Source organism: Gorilla gorilla, chromosome 14 (assembly GCF_029281585.2).
Source record: "Gorilla gorilla gorilla isolate KB3781 chromosome 14, NHGRI_mGorGor1-v2.1_pri, whole genome shotgun sequence".
Classification (NCBI taxonomy): Eukaryota; Metazoa; Chordata; class Mammalia; order Primates; family Hominidae; genus Gorilla; species Gorilla gorilla.
In genome coordinates this window covers 103041640-103062777 of record NC_073238.2, presented here as the reverse complement: position 1 = coordinate 103062777, position 21138 = coordinate 103041640, and the positions used below count along the sequence as shown (strand labels likewise).

General features: G+C 36.3%; 1 long non-coding RNA gene across 1 annotated transcript in view; it reads right to left on the bottom strand.

Moving 5' to 3' along the window:
- The window catches only part of LOC134757086 (uncharacterized), a 101098-nt gene extending 100023 nt beyond the window's left edge, over nucleotides 1-1075 (bottom strand). The window contains exon 1 of the long non-coding RNA XR_010130692.1: nucleotides 605-1075. This is a non-coding gene — a long non-coding RNA (uncharacterized lncRNA). The remainder of the gene's footprint in view (nucleotides 1-604) is intronic.
- Between the last annotated feature and the right edge of the window lie 20063 nt (nucleotides 1076-21138).

Here is a 21138-nt window from a genome sequence, read left to right as displayed (position 1 = left end):
ATTATAATGATCTAATACACAATTTTTCAGTCGTGCTTTTTTCAAGGCTGCTTTTATATTTTCATCGAGTGATAGTAAAATAGATTATCTTCTGTGTTTCTTACAGCACTTTAGGCTACTTCAGAGAAATCAATGTAGAACAAAGAAAAATGACGTTTTCTTCTCAGAGGACATTTAATTATGGTTAAGCTCTGTTTTATTTTATAATATGCTAATGGATAATAAGTATGTTTTTACACTTAAACCTGAGTTGAAAAACTCTCTGGCCTTATGTAAATCTGAAATGAAAGATCTGGCTAGCATCTTCGTAGAAAGATTGTCTGACTAAGCATCTATGCTTATATCTATATATTTTCATCTATCTCCCTGTCATTCTATCTATACATATTTTTGTGTAAACATATATATACAAAATAGATAAGTGCATATTTATGTAATTTAGATATCGATCTGTGTCTGTGTTGATACATCTATAAGAATACCTATACATATGTGTAGCTATGTTATCTATATATAGACAGCTAACATTACATATGAGACAGTGGTAGAGTGTTGATATTCAACTCTTCATCTATCATTACTTAAATGTTGAATCTGGACTTACCTTTGGCTTTTCACATTGACAACCTGGAGTAATAATGTGTTCCAGTTACTGAGAGGTGACAACGTGCTAGCAGCCCTCACTCACTCTCAGCACCTCCTCGGCCTCGGAGCCCTTCAGCCCGCCACTGCACTCTCCCAGCCCCTCTCTGGGCTGGTGGAGGCCAGAGCCGGCTCCCTCCGCTTGTAAGGAGGTGTGGAGGTAAAGGTGCAGGCGGGAACCGGGGCTGGACTGGGCTGGGCGGGGCGGCACGGCTCGCGGGCCAGCGCGAGTTCCAGGTGGGCGCAGCCTCAGCGGGCCTGCACTCAGAGCGGCCGGCCCGCAATGAGGGGCTTGGCACCAAGGCCAGCAGCAGCGGAGGATGCGATGGGTCCCCTACCGCTGCCAGACTTCCCGCGCCAGGCTTGAATTCTCACCAGGCCTCAGCCGCCTCCCCACGCGGCAGGGCTGGAGACCCGCAGCCCGCCATGCTCTAACCGCCCGCGCCCCTGCGTCCCCCCGCCCCCTCCGCCCCTCCCCGCGCCCCTCCCCGTGCCCCCCGTCCCCCTCCCCCGCGCCCCCCGCCCCCCCTCGTACCCCCCACCCGCCACCTCCCCCCTCCCCTCCGCGAACCCCCCCCCGCCACCTCCCCCACTCCTGCACCCCCCGCGACCCCCGACCATGGGCTCCAGCGCAGCCGGAGCCTCCCCGACACACGCACCGCCCTCTCCTCCGCAGCGCCCGGTCCCATCGACTGCCCAATGGCTGAGAAGTGTGGGCCTGAGGGATCTAGTAGGCAAAGCCAGCTGGGCTCCTGAGTCTGATGGGGACTTGGAGAAATTTTATGTCTAGCTAGAGGATTGTAAATGCACCAATCAGTACTCTGTGTCTAGCTCAGGGATTGTAAATGCACCAATCAGCACCCTGTCAAAATGGGCCAATCAGCTCTCTGTAAAATGGACCAATCAATCAGCAGGATGTGGGAGGGTTCAGATAAGAGAATAAAAGCAGGGTGCTGGAGGCAGCAGCAGCAACCTGCTCTTGTCCCCTTCCACAGTGTGGAAACTTTGTTCTTTCACTCTTTGCAATAAATCTTGCTGTTTGTTGCTCACTCTTTGGGTCCGTGCTGCCTTTAAGAGCTGTAACACTTACCATGAAGGAAGGTCTGCAGCTTCACTCCTGAAGCCAGCAAACCCACCAGAAAAAAGAAACTCCAGACACATCCGAGCTTCAGAAGGAACAAACTCCGGACATACCATCTTTAAGAACTGTAACACTCCACGGGAGGGTCCGCAGCTTCGTTCTTGAAGTCAGTGAGACCAAGAACCGACCAATTCCAGACACATTACCATAAATATATGCAACTTCTTTGCACTAGGTTTCCTGTCACTTAGTCCCAACAATGCACTAAAGAACTTTCCATCAACTCCCATGTGACTAATTTAAAACTACTTCTACCTCAACCGTAAATCAATCCCACCATTACCATTCTTCAATTGTATTGTAAAATCCTATTTTTGACTCCACTAATTATACTTAGTACATCATTATCTCACTTTCTTCATTTCTTTCCTTGTTTAGATTCATTCCTATACTGTTATTGCAAAAGTATGTTTTGAAATACATTAAATTTCCCTGTGTTGATGTGCTTCTAGAATACTTCTAATGGGTGCAGCACACCAACATGGCATATGTATACATATGTAACAAACCTACACATTGTGCACATGTACCCTAAAACTTAAAGTATAATAATAATAAAATAAAAAATAATAATAATGTATATTAGTTTGGACAGGTTAGTTTGAGTAATAAACATACTCCAAAATTTCAATGTAGTACTAGATGTCAGCAAACTATGGTGTGTAGATCTGGTTCATGGTCTGTTTTAGTAAATAAGTGTTTATTGAACACAGTCGTGTTTGTTTGTGTTGTCTCTGGCAGCTTTTTCATTACAATTGCACAGATAAGTACTTGTGACAGAGACCTTATAGCCCACAAAGCTTAAATTATTTACTATCTTGCCTTTTAGAATAAAAGAGTGCCTACCATTTATCTATCACAATTAAAATTTATTTTCTGTTGACAAAAATATCTTGAATAGATATAAGTTTTGCTGGGAATTTCTCTGTCACATGGTTATTCAGGGAACTTGTTTGATGGTCTCTCTGCCTTCTGCAACATGTGACCTCCAAGATTGTCCTGACATATTTATCCCAGTCAGATGAAAGAAGACCACAGAGGAATGGATGGGAATATTTCATGTGTCAGAACTGAACTTACCTAAGATAAATTTCACTCACAGTTTTTGGCTGGAAATCAACTACTGGTCTTGTTCAGATACAAGGGAGAATGAAATAAGTAGCCCAGTTTTGTACTCCAGGAAAGAATACAGATTTTACTGAACAACCTGCAGTATTTGCCACAAGCTGTCTGTTAGAATGTTAATCTTGAAAGACCTCAACAATGTGATTCTTCTAGGCCTCTCAGTGAACAGTCTAACAATGCTGTAGAAATTCACAAAACAAGGTTAATTTTTGTCAAAATACAGAGAGGCATCAGATTCAAGTGGGATTTTCAACTTGTTCTAAAAATCATGTTAGAATTCTCTAGTGAACTCTCATACTTCCAAGTAACAATTTCAAACTTTCTTTACTTTATCCAACCTTTCACTTCTCTTTCAGCACTACTATCCCCTCTGTCTTAGAAGACAACCTTATCACTGGCTTCAAAGGGAAGTAAAATCCATCAGATGGTCAGTCTTGAAAACTTTTGTACCAGTGATAACAACTTAACATGCATCTGCAGCCAACCTTCACTTTTTCCCCGCTCTTATAAAACAGGAGTTCTTTCACTGAAGGACAAAACTTTTACTTCTACTGGAGATCCTTTATTTCTTACTAATTAAGAATATTACATAGCTTAGCCAGGCGCGGTGGCTCATGGCTGTAATCCCAGCACTTTGGGAGGCCGAGGCGGGCCAATCACAAGGTCAGGAGATGGAGACCATCCTGGCCAACACGGTGAAACCCCGTCTCTACTAAAAAAAAATACAAAAAATTAGCTGGGCGTGGTGGGCGCCTGTAGTCCCAGCTACTCGGGAGGCTGAGGCAGGAGAATGGCGTGAACCCGGGAGGTGGAGCTTGCAGTGAGCCGAGATCGCGCCACTGTACTCCAGCCTGGGCGACAGAGCGAGACTCTGTCTCAAAAAAAAAAAAGAATATTACATAGCTTATTGCCCACGTGACAATAATTCCTCTGATAATAAGCTATGTAACTGATATTTATTTAAAATATAATTCTCAAGTTATAATCCTTTGGATAGTCTACTTCATCTTAAATGAAACAAAATAAATGAAATTATCCAGTCATTACCTTATATAATCATCTTTACATGGCCTCTAATTTATGGCATTCTTTAAAACTAATACTTAACTCACTGATCTCTGCTTACATGATCTTAGACAAAATAATATGGAGATGGTCTTTGTATCATCTCCTCTCCCTATTCTGTGCTCCAGATTCAGGTATCATATTGTACAAAAGTACATACATTGCCATCCTGCTTATTCTCCCCATTGTTTTTCCTCTAATGTTATATAGCTCAAAAAATGTTACGGATATCCATTTGATTGAATGGGAATCAGCAAACCTGGGGTCCATCTTCTCATCTTTCTCTATGCACTATCTTCATAATACATCCTTTAAACACATAGTAACTTCAAAATATACAGTCTCAGAACACCTCAAATTTCTTACAAGTGTTTTTCTTGTTTCTACTTCAAGCTATTGTCATTTACTAGAAATGATAGCAGATAACATCTATCAGATCCGTCAGTAAGCCACCCTTTCCATTTCTATTCTCCACAATGTAGGCAGTGCAACATTATTTGCTGGCAAGACAATTACTTCCCCACATGCAAATATTACTATTCCCCCCTTTCACATTCCACAAAATGTTTAAGACAAAGTTGTGACCAATTCTATTATTGTTGAAAAATGTTTATACCCTGAATAATCAAGCTATTTCCTATCCTGAAACTCACCCCTTGTAAGCCCCCTACATTTTAGCCTCATGAATCTGCTTTTCTCCATGGCCGCCTTTGTCCATTCTGTTTTCTTCCTTCTGTTATTACCTACCATACCACTCTGAAGAGTTAAAATCTGCTTAGCTACCAGAACTCAGCTCTAATATTACTTCCTCAAGGAAGGTTAGAATGATACTAGGTTTTTGTTTTGTTTTTTGGTATTTCCCCCTCCATGTGTGCCTGAGCAGCTGCTCTGCTGAGTCTCCACGCAGCTCTGTATGTCAAACCCAAGGTGGTGTGGGCTCACAGGGGACTCTGAGATTGCAAAGATCCATGAGAGAAGCGTGGTTCACAGGAGTTGTATCTTCACTAACCACTTCTCTTGGCTTTACATACTCCAGCTCTGGGATTCCCTTCAAGGTGAGAGGTCTGTGCGTATCCCTAGGAAAGGGGATGAATCCAGGCGTCTGAGCAGCATCGATCTTGGGGCCTCACTTTGATGGCACCTTACAAATGGCACCATTTACTTTTCTTGTATAGCACTTAATAGAGGTGTCATTTGGTTTACTGTGACTATTATTTATGTGCTCATTCAATTAATGTGTGTATAAATTAGTACATTGTGAACTCCAGAGAGGCAGGAACTTGATCTGATTTTGCTCTCCCCTTTATTTTTAGTGCTCAGGAGAATTCTTGAAACTGAGTAGCAAATAAAAAAGTGTTTACTTAAAAAGCATCTCACAAATAATCTGATGAATAAAATCAAAGCAACTAGACTGTTTAATAAGCTCATGACATAATCTAGTCCAAGCTTAACAAGTTTTCAACTCTCAACTCTAACTTCTCATCAAATATCAAGGTGTTTTTCACTGTGCACTTTTAATAATATAGTATTTAAGAAGGCAGTGCATTCTATGGTTGAGCTTCTGTAATTTATTGGATCAGGCTTTGCTGTGCTGAATTAATCTTCTAAATTGTCACTCCAACGATATTGGGCCTTGTGTGAGCGGTAGTGTCTGCTTTATTGACCACAACATATGTTTTTATATGCAAACACAATATATTATTTTCCATATGTGTTTATTTTTACTATGATAAAAAATTTTTTTTATTTCTCATAATACTTATCTTTATCTTTCTCATAATACTGTAGGGCAGAATTTTTCACAATAAAATGTGAATATTTATTTCATTAAAATTAATACTGAGATAATTGTAGATTCACATGCACACATAAGGAATAATAGAGACAGAGCCCATGTGAAATTTTCGTGGCTCCTGCACGACAACATTCTACAAAACTATAGTATAGTTTCACAATGAAAATAGTAATTTTAATCAAACCTACTGATTATACTCCTTTATCCTCAAATTTACCTTCATTTAATTGTGTTTGTGTGTATATGTTTTATTAACATAACATAACATAACTGTGTTTATTTCTATACAATTTTATCAGATATGCGGATTCTCGTATCCCTCACCACATTCAAGTTACCGAAGGGTTCCAACACGACTATAACTTCTATTGTTCTATGATAGAACAACTATGCCCATCACATCTGAAACTTCAAAACTTACCCCTAGCAACCACAAATCTGCTCTCCATTTCCACAATTTTGTCATTTCAAAAATGTTATATAAATTAAACAGTATATGTAACCTTTTTGGAATGGCTTTTTACACTCAAATGACATGGAGCTATGTTGTAATTATGAATCATTCGTCCTTTTTTATAACTGAGTATTCCATGTTATATAAATATATACTCGAATTTAACCAGACGTTCATTAAAATATATTTAGGCTATTTCCAGTTTGGGGATATTATGAATGATGCTGTTATGGGCATTCATATGCAAGGTATCATGTGAAGGTATGTTTTTAGTGTTATGGGGTAAATGGCAAAAAGTCAATTGCTAGGTTGTATGGTAATTGCATAGATTTACCATTAAAAAAAATGTATCCCTAAACTTTCACCACTTGTCATAATAAGGTGATTTCTGAGTAGCAGAATTACTTGAACATACGATTATTAATATACTTGAGTAGTTCATATGCACATTTATTTTAGACACCCATTCCCAGCTAAGAGACGTGGTTAGTGAAGGTGCAACTCCTGGGAACCCACGCTTCTCTCATGGATCTTTGCAACTCTCAGAGAGTCCCTTGTGAGCCCACACCACCTTGGGTTTGACATACAGAGCTGTGTGGAGACTCAGCAGAGCAGCTGCTCAGGCACACATAGAGAGACCCAGGAGCTTTACATAATCCAGCTCTGGGATTCCCTTCAAGGCGAGAGGTCCGTGTATATCCCTAGGAAGGGGGATGAATCCAGGCGGCTGAGCAGCATCGGTCTGGGGGGCCTCACTTTGATGGCACCTTACAAGATAAGATACCCTGGCTGGGAATTCCAGCCAGCCACCAGCAGCAGGGTGGAGCCTGCTTGAGACTGGTTGGAGCCCCTCTGCCCCCCGCCCCTTAATCTGTGCAGCTCTGTGTGGGAGCTGCCAGCCGGCTCTCCCTTGCCTTCAGGTTCAGCAGCTTAACTATTTCTCTCTCTGGTAACGAGTGCACCTGTACAGTGTTGGCAGGGCATTATACTTTTTACAGACAATAGTGGTGTAGAGCCAAGTGACGACCTTCCCATTTTATGGCTTGATAGCTGTTTATACATTATATATGGAATTGTGTGCCTGTGTTCCAAACTCACTGAGTCATGCAGGATGTTTACCTCAGCCTCTCCTGCCTGGCTGCAGTGCAGCCATATTCCTCACAAGATGCTAGCGAGGTTACAGAGAAAAAAGGAATGCTTTTATACTCTTGGTGGGAGTGGAAATTAGTTCGACAATTGAGGAAGATGGTGTGGTGATTCCTTAAAGATCTAGAGACAGAAATACCATTTGACCCAGCAATCCCATTACTGGGCATATAGCCAAAGGAATATAAATCATTCTTTTACAAAGACACGTGCATGCATATGTTCATTGTGGCACTATTCACAATAGCAAAGACATGGAATCAACCCAAATGCCCAGCAACGATAGGCTGGATAAAGAAAATGTGGCATATATACACCATGGAATACTATGCAGCCATAAAAAGGAATGAGATTATGTCATTTTCAGTGATATGGATGAAGCTGGAAGTCATTATCCTTTGCAAACTAATGCAGGAACAGAAAACTAAATATCACATGTTCTCACTTTTAAGTGAGAGCTAAATGATGAGAACATATGGACACATGGGTGGGCACAGCACACACTGAGGCCTGTCAGAGGGCAGGAGGTGGGAGGATAGAGAGCATAAGGAGAAAGAGCTAATGGATACCTGGGTGATGGGATGATCTAAGCAGCAAACCACCATGGCACATGTTTACCTATGTAACAAACCTGCACATTCTGCACATGTACCCCTGAACTTAAAAGTTGGAAATTAAAAAAAAAAATTACTTTACATACTCTTTCCACCCTTACTGAGATAACACAAAAGTCAACTGAAAAGAAAAAAAAAAAAAACATTTCTTACTGTCAACAGTTTTACTAATAGTTCAAATGATATGAGCAATCTCAGGCTACTGGTTAACAAACTTTGTGATGTTTGAGACCAGCTTTTTATGTCTTTTTTTCCCACGTTAGGACAGGCTCTTATTCTGATTAATATGCGAGTTTCTAAGATATACTTCAGGGTACCACCTGTACAATGTAGTGATTTTAGCTGTGCAATTTTTTTTTTTTTTTTTGAGATGGAGTCTTCGCTCTTTCGCCCAGGCTGGAGTGCAGTGGCACAATATTTTATTTTATACTCTGACCACTACAAACTGTCACTGACATTTTCTGGCTTCCTATATTGCATAAATTTGAGGTTTGTTTATAAGCCATTTAGATGGACAAGATATATTCTGTTAAAAATATTTCATAGATAAATCTCAGATTTCCACTAGTATATACACCAGGAGGTCAGATTAGCATGTTTAAAAGCGAATTTGACCACATTATTATTTTAATTTAATTCATGAGCATTTCTAGGGGAAATGGGGAGGGAACTTGATTTTATTCAAGCTATTTATCCTTTCTTTTCCATCCATTTTCTTAGTTTGGAAGGTCCTAAATGTATTTTTATGACATATTTGGAATATATGTATCTATATCTATCTCTGTATGTGCCTTATGTGCTTTTCATGGTTTACTGAAAAATAAAATAAAAATGACCTCCTGTCCATAACATCATTGTCCAGTGGTATTTTTTCCTAGTAGATTCTACCACAGCTTCTTCTGAGAGGAAAATACTGATAACTCTCATCATAAAGATGTTGTCAACCTTTACTCCCATCTCTAAAACTCATTTGCAATCTTGCGCTAAACCTAATTTCAACAACACTCTTATATTGATTTTGTGTGTGTGTGTGGGTGTGTGTGTGGGGGGGTCATGTTTTGCAATATCCGTGGTAGGAATCTTACATCATGAGCTATTAGAACATTTCTGAGGAACCTCATTCTATAGGACATTTTTTATTTAGTATTCAATATGAACTTTATCAAATCTGAATATCTCAGTAAGTGTCATAAAACTGGCAAACATAAATTAATTTTAAAATAAATGAGCATACATTTGAAAAAAAATTGCTGTAGTCAATGCCTCTAATATTGAATAAAATAAACGAAGCAAAATTTTTAAAAGGACACAAAAGAAGAAATATAAATAGGCTTTGTGCCTTTAAATAGTCAGATTCATGTGTCAACTCGAATCCCATATTAAGTCAAATGCATTTCTTTATATGAGAGTTATATAACATAAATATTGTCATGATGGTGACACAGTATATTAGTTTAGAAGAAAAAGAGCAGTTTTGGAATATAGGCTTGCTCAACTGTAAGAACTGTATAAATATTTTTCAATTGCATTGCCAAAGAAAGCTTTCTACATTCTAAAATCATTCATTTAAATACATGTATTATTAAGAGAAATATTCACTTTATTTAAATGATATTTAAATGCTAACTTTGACAGCATCAGCAAAGTAAAAGAGAAAGGAAACATTAAAAGACCAAAGAGAGGGAAAGAGCAGCCAGCCATGTTAAATTCATAACACACATCAAACATTAAAAATATGACTGTCAAATAAACATGGAGGTATTTTGTACATTTTTTATATATTATTTTTACTTAGTTTTTCTTTACGAATCATAAAGACAAAATTGAAAGTCACATTTCACTTTTGAGTGTATTTTGTATTTATATACTAAAATGTACTTTTCTTTGTTTTGATTTAAAAATAAAAAGAGATCCACACTTCTCGTAACTTTGCTATGTATTTTTTTCATGAGCCAGAAGGTCATTATCCCTAGCTGGGAAAGAACAAATCACATTTAAGCCCTTGAACTTGACTTTTTGTGAAAATAAGGAACAAATAAGAAGAAAATTCTCTTATTCTCAGAACCCCTAAAGAGGCAATTTCCCCAGAATCCCTGTTGTGAAAGGCTGGGGGTGGGGGCCAGCTATAGAAACTAGACACTTCAAGATATAAGCAAAAAAAAGTATATGTGAGTAGATTATCTTTAATATCACTACCAAACCTGATTCTCTATGTTTCTATGATAGTCCTTTACAATAATGTAGCTAATAATGGAAAATGCAAATATCCAAATATTACATAATTATATCCCATCGTGAACTTACATTACGCTACCCAGTCCCTCTATCATCCTGTAACACATGGATTAATTTACTAATCCTACAACTTCTCTTTATTCTCCCTTCTCCAGAACTCATTGAAAACTTGAGAAAACTTGCTTTTAAATGACTTATGGACATTTGATACAATTCTAACTCATTCTTTCAAATATGCCTTTTAGGTTTTTTGTCTGTTTGTTTTTGTTTTGTTTTGTTTAGCTTAAATCAATCTCCCTTTTCCACCTATTTTTCAAGATAATAAGCCTTGGATAATTTATGTAGTTATTACCATACTCATTCAAACTCAAATTTGACAACTAAGCTTTCAGCTTCTGGAAAACACAAACATATTTTATTCATCTTGGTATGCTCACAGTATAGTACAGTACTTTTCCCACATAAACACAGAGGTGTTTTAACCCTCCACATGCTGAACACATGATTGCATAACTGAACCGCGAATTATCCAGGTAGAAAGATTTGTCCAAATAGGTTTATAGCGCCAATTTTTTATCTCTGCAACTTCAAGTTTTCTCACTTAAGAGGAAGGCTCTTCTGAAAAATATTGAATGGAGAGTTTCTAAAGTATTATCGTAAAATGTTAAATATTCCCAGTGTTAATTTTTTTTTTTTTTTTTATTGAACACTGCAACCATCTCCAGAAAGACGGAAAGAAAAAAAATCCAAATTGATATGATTTGGCTGTGTCCCCACCCGGATCTCATCTTAAATTGTAGCTCCCATAATTCCCATGGGTTATGGAAGGGACCCGGTGGGAGATAATTGAATCATGAAGGCGGTTTCCCCCATACTGTTCTCATGGTAGTGAATAAATCTCATAAGATCTGATGGTTTTATAAGAGGTTTCTGCTTTCACTTCTTGCTCATTCTTTCTTGCTGCCACCATGTAAGAAGTGCCCTTCGCCTCCTGCCATTTATTCCACAGGGAATAAAATATTTAGCCAGGCATGGTGGCTCACAACCATAATTCCAGCACTTTGGGAGGCCAAGGCGGGTGGATCACCTAAGGTCAGGAGTTCGAGACCAGCCTGATCAATATGGTAAAACCCCGTCTCCACCAGGGATATATTTAGCAATATCAAGCTGCTGGGATTGGTGATTTTCCTCTGACTGGGGCTGGTTTAAATGCTCCCTCTGTGGACAGGCATCAGTTGAGTTTGGTCTTGTTTTCCTTTTTGCTCTAACAGGACAGCATTGAGTTCAATGCCTCACAATTGTTGTGTTCTCCCTCCCTCATTGTCCATAGATGGTCTCCGGACTGCACCACACTGGAACTCCCAAGGGTGGGAGAGGATGGGGATGTCAGAAATTCAGGACTGTTTTTTTCTGTTTTTTTAGTACTTCTTTCAGCAATATGAAGTTAAAACCAGGTACCATGAGTTCTCACCTGATTTTTGGTTCTTATGAAGATTATGTGCGTGTGTGTGCATGTGTGTGTGTAGATAGTTCTTAAATCGGTGTCCTTGTAGGAGGGATGATCGGTGGAACTTTCTACTCTGCCATCTTGCTGTTCCTCCTCTCTCCTTATTATGTCTAAATTTAGGGGGAATTTTTGTATGTTTGTTTTATATTTAGCTGTACACCAAGCTCTGTTAAATGAAACATGTATCATATTAACTTTTTAATGTTAACAAGATTAAAATCTATGCCCATGGTCTCATTATGCACACACATAGCAGCTCTATTGACCTGAATTGTTTGAATTTGCAAAACAGAGAGCTGACGATTTCATATATTCTACGTCATTTGAAAATTTCAGCTGTGCTTGCTATAGAGCTTTCCAATAAACCCTGCCATCACCTAGGGCTTTTCCAAAAGCTGAGTGGTCATGGATTTGGAGATCCAGTTGCTATATCGCTTATCCATAGAATTAATTTGTCTTTCCCACAGCAATGATTCTGTCTCCCTCATCTTATTTACAACTGAAAAGCCATAAAATACAAGCCTTTAAGTAATACAGAGGTTCTATGCCTTCAATGTGCAATTTGGAATTTTCCTACCCAGTTAATACTTGTTCTCATAGCAGACATCTGCTATCCAAATTGTTCACTTTCTTATAACATAGCTTTTAATGCTGAAATTAATTTTTTATCTGGGAAAATCTTCCTTCTTTTGTTTTTTGTTTTTCTTGATAAACTCCCTCCCTTACATTGTTGTTTGTTAGTTTGTTTTCCTAAAAAAAAATATGGTTCTCTGTAAGCCTCAATTTTTTTTTCAATTCTAACCTCTCAAATTGTCAGAGGTTATACAGTCTGCTTAAGCCATTTTTTTAAAAGACACATGCATTATGTGCTAATAAATTAATTCATCTATTGTAGTAAATAAAATACAGATGCAATCTTCCATAAACTCAGAGGATAAAAGATCATACTAAGAAAATATTTATTTCCTACAGATGTGTGAACATCATGACTTTTAACTTCTACTACAGTTACCCTTCAAGATAATATGGTAAAATCGAGACCAGCCCAACTGCCCCATAAAAACAATGTTTATGTTTCTTTTTGAATACACATAAATTGATCCTCCCAGTCTTAAAACTTGTGAGTTATAATTGTCTTATCTGAGTTCCTTTCTCAGGAAACCGAACATCATGCCTTCCAGATACTATAAATGAACTAAAACTTAACTAGATCACCCTGTCTGGACAATGAGACTCCAGACCCCTCATCTGTCATAATTGCCTAAATGACCACCTGGTTACTGTTGACCACCTCTTCTTTCTTACCTCTCCCTAATTCCTATTTTCTCACACATGGTTATATTTCTTCCCTCCTATGTAAGCCCTTCATTTTAATCTATCAGGGAGATGGATTTGAGGCTAATTTCCCAACACCTCAGCTGCAACATTTGATTAAAGCCTTCTTCTCTGGCAATACACATTGCCTCAGTGATTGGCTTTCTGTGCAGCAAACAACAGTACCTAACCTCTGGTATTTTGGTAACAAAATCTAAAGTTTATCTTTTAATGGGTTTAAAATATTGTTAGAGAAACATGGGAAAGCAGTTTGTCTTTCTAATCCCTACTTTGAATATATTTCAAGGGATTTAAGAAAAACATCAACCACAGACATTTTTCAAAACTTTATGGGTGACTTTTCTGCAATTAAACACATGTATTGACTTATGAAATACTATTATTTCCTGTCCTTTCTCCTATAAATTTTAAAGTATTTATATGTTCTAGTTTTCAGAGGCAAATAGCAAACATATTAATAATGTTGCCAGTGTTTGAAAATCTAGGTAATGAACATGACTAAACAGAGCCAAGATTACTTTTTTTTAATTCAGAGCCTTTTGTTGGAATATATAATGTTTAAACTTTTTTTTTTTTTTTTTTTTTTTTTTGCTCCACCAGTCTTTGTGCTGTGGATGGGACAAGTTTCTTATCTGTTTTTACTTATGAGTAATCTTATTTTATGTAAAAATAACTTCATTTTATAAACTTAAACTTTTTTTCTGTTAAAATAAAACAAAACATTTGAGGTACAATTGAGTAATTTACTAATCAATGTATTTATTAATACATATTTGTGTGTGCATTCTTATACACGGTTTATCCTATGTATAATTTACCTTGCAGGTACATGTTTTTGTTTTTGTCAGTATTCGCATGGTTTACTACAAGCACAACCCCCCAAACACTCATCGCAAAGTATGTACGGCCAGCTATATAGGGTTGCTATATCATATACAAAGTAGCTCTTCATTTTCAAAAAATGTTTAGTGTACTTTTGTAACTTGGGGAGAATATGAATAAAGTTATACAAATATCATTTCAAATATACCATTATTATTATTATTGAATTGTTTTGAATCTAAATTTTAACATCACATGCATTGGCTTTGAGAAACCTAATTAGTAATAAAATATTATTAGCATCATTGCCCTGGAGTGATACTGGATTTCTCAAGCCTGTGTAACATCACCAGGGTCTCGGCTTTTAGTAATATATTTTTAAGCAAATTCTTCAAAGCAATGATATTTGGAAGACATGCTACAAAATTACAAATGATTGCACAAGGTAGTTGGAATCTTTCCTTATTTTTATAGATAATTTTGTGTTTATCATAAAATAAAAACAGGAAGTCAATACATTCAAAGCATCAGAGTAAGTCTCAAACCATTGCTATAGGCACTTACCCAGCTACTGGGTTTACTTCTTATGGCTTGAATGCAGATTGCCCTGTCCTGTTCAGTCAAACCAAACAGTCATATTTTAATGTTAAAATTGAAGCATGCTGAACATCATCATCAGTGTTTCTCCCCAGTCTTTGTCAATGTTCATTCTTTCTATTTTCCTTGGGGACACAATATTTATTGCTGCCCTCTGGATAACATAAGGTCCCCTCTATAGATGCTCCTGGCATCCAGCCAGGAGCTCTCTCTTTGGTTTAGCAACCAAAGTTCAAATAGGAACATCATTTCAGTTTTAAAATGCAGAAAGTTAACCTGATTAACAATGTATGTGTATTGTGAGTGTAAATATACATACATATATATGTATATGACTCATTGTATTCTTGAGGTATACAATGCCTTCTGAGCATTGTTTACATTGTTTTTTATAGCTTTATTAAAGTATAACTGAAAAATAAAAATTGTATATATTCTCTTATGATATATGTATACATTGTGAAATGTTTACTGCAATCAACTTAATTGGCATATCCATCATCTCATGTAGCTACTGTTTTGTGTATGTAGATGTATGCTGAGGACGATGAGGATCTCTCTCTCGCACTCTCTTGCTCGCTCTCTCTGTCTTCTCTGTGTGTGTGTGCATTTTATTACATTAGGAAAATTTAAGCATTTTTCCAAATTAAAATGAATAAAGTGAAAAAAAGAACAAACTCCAAAGTAACATTAGCTATTATGTTTATCTTAACGTGTAATTAAAAATAATATCTGACAGGCCGGGGGTGGTGGCTCATGCCTGTAATCCCAGCACTTTGGGAGGCCTAGACGAGTAGATCACCTGAGGTCAGGAGTTCGAGACCAGCCTGAGCAACATGGTGAAACCCCTTCTCTACTAAAAATACAAAAGTTAGCTGGGTGTGGTGGCATGCGCCTGTAGTCCCAGCTACTCAGGAGGTTGAGACAGGAGAATTGCTTGAACCCGGGAGATGGAGGTTGGAATGAGCTGAGATCGTGCCATTACACTCCAGCCTGGGCGACAAAGTGAGACACTGTCTAAAAAAAAATAAATAATAAATAATAATAATGCTGGGAATAGTGCTCAAAATCCTAAGGAGATTGAATAGTCAAAGAAAGGATTCTTAGCAAAGCAATTTTACTTCTGTGCAGAGGGGTGCTTCTCCTTGGACAGTTGACATCAGAGCACACCTGAACAAAGGGGCACGAGAGCCTTTATTCCTGATGCAAGTCCTGCCCCTGTACCCTTTCCCCATTGGCTGGTGTCGGGTAGCACAATCTGAACTAATCTCAGTTGCCTAGACATTTAAACTTTCTTTAGATAAGGTGGGCACATAAGGCAAAGAGGGAAAGAAGAAGGGGAAGGGGTGTCTGCAATGAGCTAGAGAGCTAGTCTCCTTTCCAAATAAGGAAAGGAATGTGAGCTGGTACTGATAAGCCTGGTACTGTGGCGTGTCCGGGCATGTAACAAAGGCACAAAAGAGAAAAAGGAAAAAGGGTTGGTGGGAGGTGTACTATGAATTAAACAATAAAGGATTGATCAGGCTATTTGAAGAGAAACCTCATCGTATCCCACAATAATAATAATAATAATATCTGACTACATTAGGCGTCCCAACTTTCTGTGTGGTATACTTCTCTTAATTATAATTTAGACAAATGTTTTTAAAAAATCAATTAACTAATATTTAAAAATCGGAAGATAATTTATATTACTTCAAACGATATTCTTTTCAGAAAAAAAAACTCATTACATCCCTTTAACTTATTCAATTACTCTTTGGGCTTAGTCTTTTTTAATCCCTCGGAATGAGTACACTAATCTCCATGTTTTGAAGATTTAAACTCAACATCAGTAGATTAAAAAAACATGGCTTTTAAATGTGGCATGGACTTTAGAATACTGGTCATCACCTAGATGGAATCTTTTTTTTTCCCCTCTAAAATGTTTAATTATCATAAAAATAATTTATTTTGTATAATTATCTAATTAATTTTTCTAGCTTTGAATGTTGCTCACAATCTGTATTCATGGCAGCATAAATCATTGGTATCGTGCCATACTCCAGTCTGTGTTCATTTAGTGAAAGCACATACTTTTAAAACCATTTGTAACTGATCTTTCACATTGACTGTTGTCATTCTAGAAGATGGGCTATGATAGCTGCCAAAAAAATTAAGCATTTTAGGACCAAGAAAATTCAAAGTTTGAGAACCATGTAGAGTACGTATTATAACATTTTGTATTTTTGTCTGTATGAGACAAAACTGTGTGAAAATTAATGAGGCCAAAGGAACAGAGGCAAACTTATTTAGTTCTCTTCTCCTCCTGCCTTTGCCCCAGTAATGCCTTCTCTGATTCCTCATCCATTGATGTGGACTTTTCTTTTTTCTTTTTTGTCTCATTATTTCTCCCTAGCCCATGAAATGTTTTATTTAATAATCTTAATTTTGGTCAATTTTTTTTTCTCTTTTCTATGAGCCCAAAGTATAACTCAAGACATTTTGCCTCTTTCTTCATTTTTTTTTTTTGCAAAAAATATGATCAAGCAGTTTTTCCTATGCTATGTAGCAATTTTAGCATCGTGAATTTATATTGTGAATATATACATGTAAAAAAAGATGAAGATGAAGATTCCTGACAATATATTATCCATTCTACTCCATTTGACTAAAGTAGTCTAAATAAATCCTGGACGTTTTTAGATTACTAGTTTCCATGGTTTATAGCATTTATTGGCTTTGTGTAGTGACTAAATCATCCATTCCGTATTGATAAAAGCAACTAAATAAATATATGTGATTCACTATGTATGAGTTACGACTGTACCAATAAAGAGTGAGGGAACTGAACAGGTATCAGCATACATTCTCTAATTCCTACATCCCATGTAAGCTCTTTGAATTGGCTATAATAAAAATACAACAGTTTAAACATTCAGGATTATAAAACATATGCCTAGTCTACTTCTGGAATGTTTGTGTAAGCCTACCATAAACTGACTATCTTACAGTTAACTAAACACTCTGGGTAAAATACAAAAAGAAAATCAATATTCAATGGTTATACAACATGAACAATAGCAGGTAACTTTTGAAGCAAGTTAAAATTTTGAGGGAGCTATGAATACAAGTTATGATCACTGTATTTTGTGGCTTGTCACTGAGAGAAGACTGCGGTTGTTTGATGCAAGAAGGCTTAAACTCCAATTAATAGTTTGCCGTCTTTCTCAAATGAAGAGCCAGGGGACAGAGTCCAGGCAACAATGGCTGCATGAGAATTAGTCAGAAGAAAGAGTGGAAGAAGAAGAATTGAGATTTAGTTGAGAATTAAATGGATGTTCACAGTTTTTTCAGGTTAAATCTAAACAAACTAAACAAAGCATCAACATTCTTTAGAATAATGTAGCAGAATCCACAGTCTTCAACCATTACATTTACAATGCTTAAACTACAAACCAAAATGTTTGATGTACAAAGAACCAAGTAAATATGGGCCATTTCCAAGTAATAATATAACTATCAGAGGAGGTCCCTGATATGACCCATATTTTAGAACCATCGGAAGATTTTAAAAGAGTTATGATAAATATATTCAAAGAGGTGAAAAAACACACATCTTTAAAGAAAATAACAGAAAATCTTAACAGAGAAATGAAAATTATATGAAAGAACCAAAGGAAATGTTAGAATAAAAAATACTAAAAAAATTATGGGCTTAATAGCTTTATAAAATGACAGAGAAAATAATCAATAAACATGAAAATAAATTAATGATTTTTGCCATCTGAAGAAAATAAAACATTGAGAAACTGAACAGAATCTCAGGGACTTGTGAAATAGGAAGCACATCCCAATCTAAATATTAAAATCTGAAGAGAAAGAACAAATCTTAAAAGTAGCAAGAGAAAAATGACACTTTAAATAAAGGGCAAAAATTAAATTGATTAACAGTTTATTTCTCACCAGAAATTATGGAGGCAGAAGATAATGAAATAATATTTTAAGTTTATGAAAGAAGAATAACTGTCAATATAGAATTCTACATTTAACAGTATTATTTCTCAAGAAGTAAGGCAAAATAAAGACAATCACATATTTAAGAAAACTAAGAATTCACTGCCATAACTTCTGTATGACAGTAAGTGCTAACTACAGTTCCTTCAGATTGAAGAGAAATAATAACAATAAAATTTTGATATATATCAATAAATAAGTGGCATCAGAAATGTTAAATACCTGTATAAACATGAAAATTGTTTTTTTCTTTATTTTTGTCCTTTGACTCTATTTGCAATACATTTTATACTTCAGCTTAAGTCATCAACTAAAACCTTATCATGTGGAGTTTACAATATTACCACATTTAAAAACTATCTAATATAAGGAATGAGAGGAGTATAAGCAGAATCCCATATTGGAAGTTTTCTATGCTTTATAAGGATACATACAACATGAAGTCCAAGTAGACTGTGAAAAGGTAACAACATAGTTTAGTACTGGCACTTTGGAAAATATATGACAGTCTCTCAGAAAGTTACATATACACCATACATCTATTATATAACCCGGCCATTCAACTCCTGGATATTTACCCAAGAAAAATGAAAATACTCAAAGATTTGTACCAAATTCTTACAGCAGTTTTACCCAGAAAAAATAGAAACAAGTTAATATCTATCAGTAAATAAGTGAATAGAAAATATGACATATAAATATTGATACACCCAACAACATGGATGAACCTCAAAATATTCAAGCTGAATGAAAGACGCCCGAAATAAAAGAGTAGATACTGTATAATATAGCTTATATAAAAAGAAAATGAATATGTGCACACTAATCTAGAGTGACAGAAAGTGGGAGATCTCGAGATAAGAGCTGGTTGGAGAGAGGAAGGGTTGCAAAAGGAACACTTGACAATCTTTGTGGGAGAAAATGATTTGAATATTGAATTTCACAGCCCTCAAAAATGGGTATAGAAGATGGATGGCAATCTTGAGGAACATCTTAGATTATGCCTATTGTGTGTGTGTATGTATGTTAATACATAATTTTGTACACACATTCATGCATGTTTTGGGGGTGTGGAAGTTAGAGTTGAAAGTAGTATCATGTGAGTAATATTGGCTGTATAATGCTGAAAAAAAGGCAACTCCAAAATCGCAGTGAATTAACACAACATTAATACAAAGCCACAAGTTCATTGTAAGTAAGCTGTGTATTTACTGAATTTCTGTATCATTTGCCTTCTAAGACTCAGAGCTGGGTATGGCAGTGAAAGTACTGAAAGAAGCACATTGCAGAAGAACAGAAACTTGTGTTTAGAAGAATCACACTACTAACTAATTTATTTAAGTGATGTCTTATTTTCCATTTTGTTATTCTTTAAATTAAGATGTATTTTAATATTACTACTTGTTACAGATATATATCTGTATCAAGTGAAGGATTTTCTAAAAATTATTTATTTATTTTTTCTGCCTTCCCCTGCAACCCATTTGGGTTAGAGTTGCAGAAATAGAACAATTTAACCCAGGTGTTAGATTTGCGTAGTAATGCTTTTCAAATTGAGAGAAATTAAGGTAGAAAATGAAGTTTAGGTAGAAAATTTGGTAGATTGCTGGGACCAATTGCATTTTTTTTAATCTAGGAAATTCCCCTTTGGTTCTAAATTATTAAAGATACTGAGCTGTGTTTCAATGTATTTATTTATTTTCCTTCAGACTCAAAAAATTGTCTGTAACACAGTTTCTTAAATTGAGTGTTTCACACAATAAAAATATTCTGAAATAAATGAAGATAGAACAGAGAAAAGAAAAAAGTAAACAGGAATGAAAAATTTGTAAAATGTAAAAACTGATTTATTGTGTCCTTTGTTCTTCCAGTAAATCATGTATACATTCTTCACGCTGATGTAATCAGTGCTATAATTTGCAACACTTTCCAATGATGCATATTTTTAAATGTATGAAAATTTGTGCCACAATTTTCTTATTCAATTTGATCTCTTTATAATAATGTAAACATTTTGAATGCACATGATAGAAATAGCAGAACATTACTTAAAATTCTTTTAAAGCACATGTGAATATAGTCTAAAACTGTTCTTTATTATCTGGAAATCTGCATCGTTTTAGAGAAACTTAGAGACATATCTATTTCTTTAAAGTAAACTTGAATATCTTTTCTCTAGCTGATGTTTCTTCTTTTTCCTCTTATTATTGTTGCTGAAGCTTGAAGTCTTTCTTTAAAGATAGGATTCTGAAACACCTAGCTGAGTTTATGACAACTATTTCTGTTCCTTTGGTTGTGTTATTCTCATTGCCAATCATCTTGTTATTTTTGTAACACATATCCTGGAAAAGAAAAGGTGTTCTTAACCCACCTAAATCACAGAAAAATTTAGGGTCTGGTGATGGTGGGAATATATCAGGCTTCACCAAGATGCTATAAAAATGGACTGGAAGAATGTACGTTGATTGTTTTAAATTGACTGTAAACAATACAACTATTGTTTACTGAAAACGTATAGGTAAGCATACTCACTTTTCTCACTGCAAAACACAGTTTACTTTTGCCTAACCCAATCAAGAAATTACAGAAATATTTCTCATTGTCTCCCATTATCAAGGTTCCCAGAACTCTTACATTTCCTCCAGGCTGTACAAGCTCCACATA